Here is a 13,360-nt window from a genome sequence, read left to right as displayed (position 1 = left end):
ATCGGGATGTACATCTAAATTTAAAAACAAATTAGGAAATTAGTCGAGGATCTTAAGTTTATGTCTAATAAATAATTATGGGCGTATTTTAAGGTGTTATATTAAGCTTGGATGGATTTGGATCGTCGTTTTAAGGTCTATGTATAAATTGGGAAAGTTAGGGTTTCAAGGGCAAAATAGTCATTTTACACCTGAAAAATGTTAGACGTCCTGGCAGTGCCCTGAATGATGTAATGTTAATAAAATGTTTATTTCGACTGTTTATGAAATTTTATGATGAAACTTTAAAACTAAAATACATGCTACATGCTATGTTTAAAAGAAAAATGATTTATATATGCATAAATTTTTATAAGTGATTGAAATATGAAAAGTTGAAGGAGGTGAATTGATTGTGACTAATAAGATGATACGATGATATGTAAGGCCAACGCTCAGTTGACGGGTGAGAGTGTCACTGATGTCCTGGCCGCTCGGTACCATGGTTATACGTAGATGGATCCATCGACCTACAACTAATACGAAAGTCACAATTGAGGATCTGAATTCAATAAAAAAGGGAAACATATATGTATATGATGAAAGGAAATTTTTTTAAGTTTATGTTCATGAAATGCTATTTTATTAAAAGTATTTTTACTATTGCTTGTGAATGCATATGTATTACTTTCTATCATGATTAAGGTTTGCTGAGTCAATAGACTCACTAGATGTGATTGATGCAGGTGAGCTTGATATTGATGGAGGACTTGATGGTTGAACTAGCTTGACTGAAGGTGCACATAACCCGAGGACCATCGCTAGTTTTCAGCAAAAATTATGTTTATGATTTAAGTTTACGTTAAAGATTTTGTGAATTTTATGCTTTTGAGGGATTTTCAGATATTAGGATGTTTATGCTTTATTTTGAAAAATGTTAAATTTAGGTTTGGTTGACGATTTACTATTTCATGTTTTGAATGCTTTCTTTTGGATTTTCAAATAATTAGTTGGTGAGTTTATTTTAATGGTGTCAAAAATATATATACGTATGTATAGTGTTCGGCCGAAGCTTTGTAAAAAAAAAATCTAGTACATTTTAAAGAAAAACGAGTAGTGGACGTTTCAGTTGGTATCAGAGTAATGTTCCTGCAAAGGGTTGTGCCACCGCCAGTTCCGGAAAGCTCAATCGTCAAGCCTTAAGTCTGTAAGTTTAATTGCTTTACATGATTTTTATGATGGTACCTGTACGTTTACATGGTTCATACATTTAAGCTACATGTTTAAAAGCTTTTTGAGGTTAAATGATATATATGTTTAAAGTTGCTCAAAAAAGGATTAGTATATGCTGTATGATTAGAAACTTAGATTTAAATGCATGTTGATTACGTGTAGAATTTCGAAAACTTTCAGATATAATGCCTCTTAGACGCGCACCTAGTACCGATAGACAAGCTGAGACTAATGAGGATCGTCAAGGGAATGCACCCCCACCTCTTAATAGGGATGTTACTACTCGTGTTCTATAGGGCATGACATGTTTCTTTGAGCAGCAGGCTCAGCATGGTCCGAGGCCACAGCATGACAGGTATGATCAGTTTCGAAGGCTGAGTCCGAAGGAATTTTTTGGCACCATCGACCCGTTTGCTGCTGAGGGTTGGATTCGATCTCTTGAGGTGCATTTCCGTTATCTGAATATGGGAGATGCTGACCGAGTTAGGTGTGCTACATATATGCTGCGAGATGACACTTCTCTTTGGTGGGAAGGAGCTGAACATGGATTGATCTAGCCACCCTCACTTGGGTGAAATTCAAGAACATTTTTTACGAGAAGTATTTTACTGCTGACATCCGAGGACGTTTGAAGAGGGAATTTATGACTCTCCGTCAGGGAGACACGATTGTGGCTGAGTTGGTTAGGAAGTTTGATAGGGGTTGTCACTCTGTGCTCCTTATTGCTAGGGATGCTGCTGAGAAACTAAGGCACTTTATGGATGACCTTCGACCTATCATAAGCCGGGATGTGATGATGATGCGACCTGTGGACTATGCAGCTGCCACTGCTTGTGCATTACAAGCTGAGCAAGCTCTGAAAGATATTGATTTTGAGTTGCAGCGCAATAGGCACCAGCACCAGCAGAGCTCTCAGCCAGTTAAGAGGCAATTTACAGGACCTCCGAAAGCTCAAGGGCAACAAAAGCCCCAAGGACAATGGAAGAAGCCGGGGCAATAGAAGCCACCACAGCCTGGATCACCAAAACCTGAAGAGAGGCCATTATGCAAACAATGCAATCGCTTACACTATGGCAAATGCGTGTGGGGATCATATAGGTGCTTCATATGCAAGGAAGAGGGATATAAGGTCGCTGATTGCCCGAAGAAGAAAAGAGCAACTGTGGGCAGAGCTTATTTCATGCAAGCTGAAGAAGCTGAGGAGGAGCCAAACACGACTCTAATCACTGGTAACCTAGTTATTTAACATTTTTATTTTACCTTTATTGCATGAAATGTTAAACTGGATATGAGAATTGATTGGGATAATGAAGAATTTAGAAGAAATTAGGTTGTATGCCTTACAATAGCTGAATTGAAAATTTGACATTGAAAATTAAGGAAATTGAGCATAAAATATAAGCCTTAATAATGTAAAGGAATGAATTGAACCAAAACATAAATTTTAAGGATTAAAATTAGAAGAATCCAAAAACTTGGACAATTATTGCATAAATTCGAAAACCTAGGGGCTAAAGTGAAAAAGCCTAAAGTATAAAGGCTAAATTGCATAGAACCGAAAGTATAAGGGCTAAATTGCATAGGACCGAAAGTTTAAGTGCTAAAGAAAAATTTTCAAGGGTCCAAGGACTGAAATCGAAGAGGGACGAAAATTCTAGGGGAAATATGGAATTTCTGAAAAATTCAGGGACTAAATTTTAATTTTTGAAAAACTTAGGGACTAAAGTGAAGAGAATTCTAAACTTTAAGGGGTATGAAGGCGATTTTTGAAAATTATTTGTGTAACATGTGCTATTTCCGAGAAAATTATGGGAAAATAATGATAGAAATTCCTTAAGCTTCAACACGAATAGATTTGATGGTATATTTGTCGTAGGACGGATATCATTTTAGGTGTAGCTACATACACATTGCTGGATTCGGGAGCTACACACTCATTCATATCCGAGACATTCGTCAAGTGACTAAAGATTATACCTGAGGATATTGGATTGCCCTTCAAAGTTTCTATTCTTTCTGGTGATCAAATGGCCACTACGAGCATTGTGAGGAATCTAGTGCTTCGTTTGCGGAAAGATGTGGTTCGGGCAGATCTTATCGTAGTCCCAATACCTGAATTCAACATCATTCTTGGCATGGATTGTCTATCATTGAATGGAGCTTCGATAGATTTTTGGCAGAGGTTAGTGTTTATTCGACCAACCAGTGGGAAATCTTTTATATTTGAGGCAGCGAGGAACAAGCAAATGCCGCACATCATATCCTGTATTTGTGGGAGGAAACTTATGAAGCGAGGCTGGCAAGCTTCTTTAGCATGTGTTACTTCAGCACCTGTTCCAGTCAGTCAGAAGCTAGAAAATGTTGAGGTTGTCAGAAACTTTCCTAGCGTCTTTCCTGAGGACGTCGCTAGCATTCCACCAGACCGAGAGGTGGAATTTTCTATTGAGTTGATGCAAGGCACTGTGCCAATTTCTAAATCACCCTATCCTCTAGCACCTGCCAAGATGAAAGAACTAAATGATCAAATTCAAGAATTACTGGACAAGGGTTTTATTCGCCCTAGTTGGTCTCCGTGGGGCACACCGGTATTATTTGTGAAGAAAAAGGATGGAAGTATGCGACTTTGTATTGATTATCCAGAGCTGAATAGAGTCACCATCAAGAATAAGTATCCCTTTCCTAGAATGGAAGAATTATTTGACCAAATGCAAGGATCATCGATTTTCTCGAAGATAGATCTTCGTTCGGGATATCATCAGGTGAAGGTAAAGGAGTCCGATGTTCATAAGACGACTTTTAGGACTCGATATGGGCACTATGAGTTTATGGTCATGCCATTCGGATTGACCAATGTGCCAGCGAACTTCATGGATATCATGAATCGTGTATTTCAGCCGTATCTGCATCAAATTTTCATAATCTTCATAGATGACATTTAGATTTACTCGAAGAGCCGAGAGGAGCATAGTCAGCACTTGAAAACAACGCTACAAATTTTTCAATATAGAAAGTTATTCGCTAAGTTTAGCAAGTGCGAGTTTTGGCTCGAGAGATGATGTTCTTAGGCCACATCATTTTTAGAGATGGATTTGAAGTTGATCCAAGCAAAGTTGAGGTACTTAAAGAATGGCCAGTACCAAACAGTGTAACCGAGATCCGTAGATTCTTGGGTCTAGCTGGCTACTATCGAAAGTTCATTCAAGGTTTCTTTACTATCACGGTACCCTTGACCGCTTTGACGAAGAAGAATTCAAAATTTATTTGGGGAACCGAATTCTAAGAGGGTTTTGAGAAGTTGAAGCGAGCCTTGACTTCAGTGTCAGTTCTGTCGATGCCATCGGGGCAAGGAGAGTATGTTCTTTGTACAGACGCTTCGAAGCTTTGTTTGGGTGCAGTCCTGATACAAAATGATCGAGTGATAGCTTATGCGTCTAGATAGTTGAAGGTTCATGAGAAGAATTACCCGACTCATGACCTCGAGCTTTCTGCGGTAGTATTTGCATTGAAGATTTGGATACATTACTTATATGGAGAGAAACGCAAGATTTTCATCGACCATAAGAGTTTGAAGTACTTCTTCAACCAAAAAGAGTTGAACATGAGGCAACTAAGATGGCTAGAATTGGTAACGGACTACGACTGCGATATTAGCTACCATCCGAGAAAAGCTAATGTAGTAGATGACGCATTGAGTCGAAAGACAGCAGTCATTACTCATTTATCACTTCAAAGACCACTGCAGTTCGAGATTCAGCGATTCAAGCTTGCAGTATATGCTAGGGGCAAGGCCCCCAATCTTGTTACTATGACAGTTCAGTCGAATCCGGGGGATAGAAATCGATAAGGTCAGTCTTCTAATGAGCAATTACAAAAATGGAGACTGAGATATGAAGCTAAGGGTCGGAAGCTGTATTTTGAGGAAGATGACATAGTTCAATATCGAGATTGACTATGGGTTCTTAGTGACGATTCATTGCGAGAGGTTATTATGAAAAAAGCTCACAATACCCGTACTCCATTCATTCTAGAAGTACGAAGATGTACAAGGATCTATAGTTGTTGTATTGGTGGCCAAGCATGAAACGAAACATCTTACGTTTTATGTTAGAGTGTTTGACATGCCGGCAAATTAAGGTTGAGCATCAGAGGCCAGCCGAAAAGCTTAAGCCACTTCCTATCCCCTAGTGAAAATGGGAAAATATTACTCTGGACTTTGTTGTGAGACTGCCAAGGACTATCAATGGATACAATGCCATACGGGTGATAGTTGATAGTCTTACGAAATTAGCGCACTTTCTACCTATCAAAACGACATTCACCATGACACAGTATGCCGAGCTGTATATTCGAGAGATAGTCCTACCACCTGGGATTCCAGTGTTTATCATTTCTGACCGAGATCCGAGGTTCACATAATCTTTCTGGAAGAGTCTACACGTGACTATGGGAACGAAGTTGTTATTTAGTACAACATTCCATCCTAAAACTGATGGTCAGTCTGAAAAGATGATTCAAATTTTGGAGGATCTACTTCGAGCTTGTGTGATTGATTTCCAAGAAAGTTGGGAACCAAAGTTACCTGTAGTGGAGTTCACTTATAACAATAGTTACCAATCGTCTATAGAAATGGTTCCTCACGAGGCACTTTATGGAAGGAAGTGTAGATCACCTAAACATTGGGACGAGGTTGGTGAAAGAGGGGAATTTGGTCCGGACTTGATCAAGAAAACAGCGGAGCTAGTAGTCAAAATCTGAGATAGATGATGACTGCACAAAGTCGACAAAAGAGCTAAGTCGACAAGCGAAGAAGAGAGCTAGAGTTTGCCGTAGGCGACCACGTATTTGTGAAAATAGCACCTATGAAGGGTGTTGGAAAGAAAGGCAAGCTCAGTACGAGGTTCAAAGGATCATTTGAGATTTTTGAGAGGATTGGAACACTAGCCTATAGAGTGGCGTTGCCCCCGAAATTTCATTTAAGGGAGGGAGGAATTGTAAGGTCTAAAATACGATAACGTAATCCAACTACATGCAAATCTAGAGAAAATAGAAAATGACTAATTAAATAGTTTTAATTGCATAAGTTTAATATGGTGTGCATGTTTAAAATGTACCTTTCTACATGAATGCGTAAAACTATGTTTGAAAGTTTACTCGAGACGCGATAGAGAAACAGAGGCCGGAGACCATATAAGAGAAAATATTTTTATTAAATAATTATTTTTAATTGTTTAATGTGTGGTGTATTTTAAATGAAATTTTCGAAAATGAGGTATTTTGAGGTGTTTTTATACGCCGAGTTGTATTTTAAACCGGTATTCAATTTTCAATGAAAATAAGGACTTTTTGAGAAGTCGGCTATTATTTTCACAAAATTTCCTTAACAAGATGTTTTAAATATAACTTAATGGGGCTAATGAGCTTATTATACTTGGTTAATGAGCCTAAGCTTATACCATGTGTTTTAATTAAAATAAAAGGCCCTAAACCCTACCCATCAACCCCATACAACACGCCCCACCCCTCTAAAACACACAAGGACTCTTCCATCAACCAAGAAACATGCACCACACGAATTTGGAGAAGGAAACCCATGATTTTTTAAAGAAAAATTCAGCAAGGCCCTCTCTGTCGATGTCCTTCGCATCGCAAGTTATTTTTCGTGCGTGAAATATGCAAAGGCACGCCTTAATCTCCTTTTTCTCATCTATCACATCATATTATGTGTTTGATGTATATTTGCATGAAAAATATGTTGTCTTGTAATTATTTTTGTTTTATTGCGTTGCTATACCAAAAACTAATGATTTTATGATCCAAAACTCATACTAATATTGCACCAAGGGGATGTCATGGTAGGAGCTTTAAAAGGGACGTTTTTCCAAGGGTTTTAGGGACCATAAGGGCACGATCAAGGGCTGGACATAACAGGTAGCATGAGGAACGAAAATAGAGTCCTTGTGGGCAAGGGCTCTTCGGCTAGGAGTCCTTTATGGCCATGCCTCTAGCTGCAGTTGGGGTGTGACCAGAAGACCTAAATTGGCTATAGGATTTTTCAAAGGGGGCTACATGATGCTAGGTTCGAAGGGCTAGGTGTTCACGTGAGGAAAGGGGGGAGCCGCGCATGCCTTGGGACGGGTTTGAGGGGTTGTTGGTTTTAGGCTTCTCAAGCTTGGTCCAATAGGGTCCATATGGTTCCATTAGGGTGTATTTTAAGGTAGTTTAAATACGAATTGATAAATTAGTCGAGAAGCCTAAGTTTATGTCTAAGAAATATTTATGGGTGTATTTTAAGGTAATTTTTTAAGTTTGGAATGATTTGGGTAGTCTTTCTAAGGTCTAAGGTTAAATTGGGAAAGTTAGGGTTCAGGGGCAAAATGTTCATTTTACACCTGAAAAATGTTAGACGTCCTAGCAATGCCCTGAATGCTATAATAAATGTTAAAATGTTTATTATAAATGTTTATGGAAGTTATGATGAAAAGTTAATGCTAAAAGACATGTTGCATTCTTGGTTTAAAAGAAAAATGATTTATATGTGTATGAATTTTTATAAGTGATGGAAATATGAAAAGTTGAAGGAGGAGAATTGATTGTGATTAATACGATGATATGTAAGGCCAATGCTTAGTTGACGGGCGAGAGTTTTGCTGATGTCCCCGCTGTTTGGTACCATGGTAATACGTAGATAGATCCATCGACCTTCAGCTAATACGAAAGTCACAATTGAGGATCTGAATTCAATAAAAAGGGAAACATATACGTATATGATGGAAAAAAATATGATATGACATGTTAAAAGGAAAAAGTTAAAGTTTATGTTCATGAAAAGCTATTTTATTAAAGGTATTTTCACTGTTGCTTGTGAATATATATATATTATTGCTATCATGGTTATGGTTTGTTGAGTTAATAGATTAAATATGTGATCGATGCGGGTGAGCATGATATTAATGGAGGTCTTGATGGTTGATCTTGTTGGATTGAAGGTGCACACAACCCGAGAACCGTCGCTTGTTTTCTGCAAATAAAATTATGCTTATGATTTATGATTACTCCAAGATTTTGTAACTTATATGATTTTAAGAGATTTTTGAGAGGATTTTAGAGTTAGGTTTATTTTGGAAATATTGTTAGCTTAGGGTTGTTGACGTTTACGATTTCATGTTTTGAATGCTTTCTTTTGGATTTTCAAATAATTAGTTGGTTAGTTTATTTTAAATGGTGTCAAAAATATATATACATATGTATAGTGTTCGGCCGAAGCTTTGTAAGAATGGTATGAAAAAAAAAAATTCTAGTATATTTTAAAGAAAAACGAGTAATGGACGTTTCAATGCTATAGGTGGAACAAAAATCATCCATATAATATGCTACTAGGAAATCATGCAGCACCACTCAAAACCCGAGGACAAATGTTAGGTTAATTCCTACATGCTGCATTCATATTTCAGTTGGAACCAAATAAATTAGATGAAGCTCTTGCTGATAGCAAGTGGATTGAGGCTATGCAAGAAGAATTGAATCAGATTGAAAAGAATAAATTCTTGAAACTAGTTCCCAAACCATAAGATAAACTGTTATAGGTACCAGATGTGTTTTTAGAAACAAGCTGAATGAAAAAAGGAAAATAATCAGGAATAAAGAAAGGTTAGCAGCATAATGATATAAGCAAGAAGAAGGAATAAACTTCGATAAAACATTTTCTTCAGTAGCCTGATTGGAAGAAATCATAATCTTTCTAACCTTAGCTGTTATCATGGATTTTAAAGTTTATTAGATGGATGTCAAAAATGCATTTCTTAATGGATTACCATATGAAGAAGTCTTTGCAGAACAACCTCCAAGTTTTGTGAACCATCTATTTCCAAATTATGTTTAAAACTCGATAAAGTACTATATGGTTTGAAACAAACTCCTAGAGCTTGGTATGATACTCAGTAAAACTTCTTACTAGATCATGATTTTACTATTCAAACTGTTGATAAAAACTTGTTTATATTCATTCAAGGTGATCATACTCTTTTAGTGCAAATATATGTTAATGATATCTTTTTCGGGTCAACTAACCCCGAGATGTGTGAAAGATTTTCTAAGATGATGCATGATCAGTTCGAAATGAGTATGATGGAAGAACATACATTCTTCCTTAGACTTCAAGTCAAATAGCTAGAAAATGAGATATTAATAAATTAGGCCAAAAATACAAAAGATGTATCAAGCTGATAAGACATCAACATATGAGATATTCATCATCTAGCATGGAAAATTGTTATGTGGATGCAACTCCTATAAGTTCCTCAATCAAATTGGAAAAAGATGAAGGATGAATCTTAGTTGATCTATCTATGTATAGAGGATTTATTGTATCATTATCTATTTAGCATCACAGGTATGTAAATTGTATCTAAGCATCGCTAGTATCAATAAACATGACAGTGCAAAAAATCGTGACTCCCAAGTTATCATAGACACATATATGCTTCAGAACCACAATTTCATTTTCATCACCGGCCACACAATGACTTATCCATGACTCTTTTCTAACGACTCTAGTATGCAATAATGATTTTTTTTAACCACGACTCGACTACACTCCTATTAAATAAGAACAATTTAACTACTGTGCAGGAATTAATAACTCAAATATAAATTAAAGAGCGCGACAACACATACCTCACGCACGAGTGTCAGAACTCATTGCCCCAGTCATCATCTACAGCATCTTCAACGTTCTCGTCCATGGGCTGCAGTGGTTGGATGTCTGGTGGTGGGTATTGTGGTGGTCAAGCTGGTGGTGGTGGAAAGGGTACATCATCCCGCCCAATCGGCGACATGAAAGCATTAGTCGTGTGTCGGTGCTCTGTCAGCTCTTGGCGCTGAGTTCGCATGTCTTGTTCCATTTGGAATACTCTGTCTCGTAGGCTTGCTCTGGGGATCGTTGGTGGTGATGGTTCTTGGCGGTCTCTGGCTCGCTGGTTGTAAGCCGCCCTAGTAGCTTGTCTTTCGATCTCTCTTACTCCGCGCTCGGGGTTTATAGTGGACACTGTAATCGGTCCCTTGGCTTTCAGAACATGTTCATCCGCTCCCCATGTCATACTCGCTCCTGAATCACAAATCTCTTTTCCCAATATTTGGCCCCCTATCGCACATGGTACAACATATTCCCTGGGGTCTTGCAGCTTCTATGGAAGATTTCTTTGTATCCTCTCGTCGCCTCCTTCAGTAAGTGTCACTTCCTCCTGATATGCAGATTGAATGTTAGTGTGTAGGTTCTTGAGATTTTCAAGACCTTTTTTCTTTTGAAACTCATCATTCAATCGTATAAATCTATGGAGGCAGGGAAGTAAAGAAATATCAATTCACTGATCTAAATCATAACTCTTACCTTTCTTACTTCGGATTCCTTTGCTTGGTGTTGGCTTTTCTTCCCGAATGGGTGTGGGATCAAGATTTTCCTTTGTTCTATCTACCATTCCAATCTCCTCATGATGTATGAAAATGACATTCATTTCTCTCAGATTTGGGTTGCAGTATTTGGTACCGTACCTGACGGTTGAGACGTGAGTTGCCTCGTTATCTGCCCAACTTGTGACTCTAGGATTTTCAAAGAGGCACCAATATTCGCCATGTGTGTCTCTAGGTTGTCAAGCCTATATTCAGTCCTAGCCATCCTCTTACCAGATTCAGCAACAAATGTCCTAACTAAATCCTCAAATGATGGCTTCCCTTTCCCATTTGATGTATTGAACACCGGTAGAGGATTCAACACATTCTTATTATTTGCATAAGAAAAATTTTCGTGATTTCTTAAACCAGGATGATAAGTATTAGGGGGAGGGTTACCTCGATATCCTCTATATCCACCAAAATTTCTGTTGTTGATGTACTGAGATTCTTCATAAAGATGTGATTCATCAACAAAAATCGGTGCACCTTCACCCTCTGATATGCTCACTTTATTAATAGCAGCTATCTGTGTAGTCAGTGTAGATTCTTGGGCGGTGAGTTATGTAATCGGATCCACAACATAAACTCCAATTGCCCTCTTCACACCCGACCTTTCAGATGGCCGCCGGTAGCTATTAATAGTCATCTGCTCAAGCAAATCATAGGATTGATAAGGAGATTTGGCAAAAATCGTGCCACCAGCCGCTGCATCCACAGTTCCTATTGTTTGTCCATTCAGACTATTTTAGAATAATTCGATTTGTACCTAGTCCTCAAAACCATGATTTGGGCACCTCCTCAACAACTCCTTGTATCTTTCTTATGCCTCATACAACTAGTCAAAGTCATTCTGCCTAAAAGTACTGGTGTCGATCTTCAATTGTGCAGATTTCACAGGGGGAAAATATTTATCAAGGAACTTCGTTGCCAACTTATGTCATGTCGTGATGCTCCCCAAGGGAAGCGATTGGAGCCATCCTCTTGCTTAGTCCCTGAGAGAAAACGGAAACAAACACATAATAATGATCCTCGAGCAATGCTAGAATAATGAAATGTAAACAAAAAAAATGTTCGTAGTTTTAGACATCGCAATACAAGAAATAAAAAAAGGGCGAAAGATTAGATGGCAAAGAAGATGTGGCGTTTCTGTCCCCAGATTCGTCTTTCTTCGTCTTCGTGATCAATCTTTGCGCTCCAATTCTTCGTTTCAGTGTTTTCTCTCATTTCTCGTTGGCTTGTTTCTCTCCAAAAAAGACTGTGTGTCCTTTTTGTTCTAGGTTCATTCTTTTTATTCACCGCGTGGCCGCTAAAATTTGGATTCTGCACGCCTATTGCGCGTGGTGCGCGCGTAAGGGTGTCAATTCGGGTGGGTTGGGTCGGATTGAGCAATAGTACTATTCAAAAATTGCTCAACCCCAACCCAACCCGAACCCGAGCCAACCCGGAAACACTCGACCCGAACCCAAGCCCTAATCAACCCGATTAATCCGATTAACCCGATTTTGAATTTTTTTTAAAAAATTTTTTGAAAGAAAATTAAATAAAATTCAAAATAAAAATAATAATGATATTTTAATTTAATCACATAATAACAAAATCTCCTCATATATATGATTTAAATTTGAAAGTCTAATTGTAGAAAAATAAAATATATTTACTAAATCAAATAAGCCGTCAAGCACACTCTTCACAGATTCTATCATATCAATTATTGATATTTGTAATATTTGTTTACACACTTACATTAGATATAAATATGCAGTGAGAAAACACTCGTAATCATTATCTATCAGAATTGTGTTTCTGATATATAAGATCGAAAGTATAATTGTACTAGGAGTTTTAGCTCAAAAAGTAGTCGAACTGGGCTGAAATATGTCTGTACATGGATTGTATACTTATTAAATCTTCTAGTAAAAATCCTCCTTAAAATTGAATAAAGGGAGACGTAGAAGCATATTCTTCGAACTTCCAGGAAAAAACTCTTTCATCTCTACTTCTTTCATTATTTTTGTTATCAGCTTAGTTGATAGAAAATTTATTTCCGCACTCATATATGTTATTGAACTAGTAACTCAGCTCAATTATCAAAGAAAGTTTCAACATATTTTAAAATATTTATTCACCCACCTCTAAACACATTTTTCGATCCTGAAAAAATTGAAGAAGAAACCAAAATTATTTCATTAAGACTAATTAATATAACCAATTTTTCTACTTATCTTAGGTTGCATATACTCCATTTATATAGGAATAAAGTTTGTATCTTAAGGTGGAGTGTGAATTAAAAATATAAATTAGAGCGTAAATAACATGATTATACCAAAATAGTTATGGTTGATATATATCTTTTATTTAATACGAAAATGAATTACTAGATATCTAAAAAATTTAAGAATTAGTCTCACACGTCACTACGCATGAGTTTCCTATTCATTTTTCCTTTTTCTAATAATGTTTGTGCAAATTCATTATTTTATCCACAAAAAAATAAAATCAAAACACAAAATAATATTTTAAAAAATTAATCCAATATAATTACACTTTATATAAAATTTAATATACTTAAAATAAAAATTTCAATGAAAATCAAACGTCAAATAATATTTTAAATAACCATACCACCATAATTAGATTTTACCTAAAAATTTAATATATTTAAAAATTGTTTTAGAATAAAAATTAATATATATGATTGCAT

Source organism: Primulina huaijiensis, chromosome 17 (assembly GCF_012295235.1).
Source record: "Primulina huaijiensis isolate GDHJ02 chromosome 17, ASM1229523v2, whole genome shotgun sequence".
Classification (NCBI taxonomy): Eukaryota; Viridiplantae; Streptophyta; class Magnoliopsida; order Lamiales; family Gesneriaceae; genus Primulina; species Primulina huaijiensis.
Note: the sequence above shows the minus strand (reverse complement) of the source record.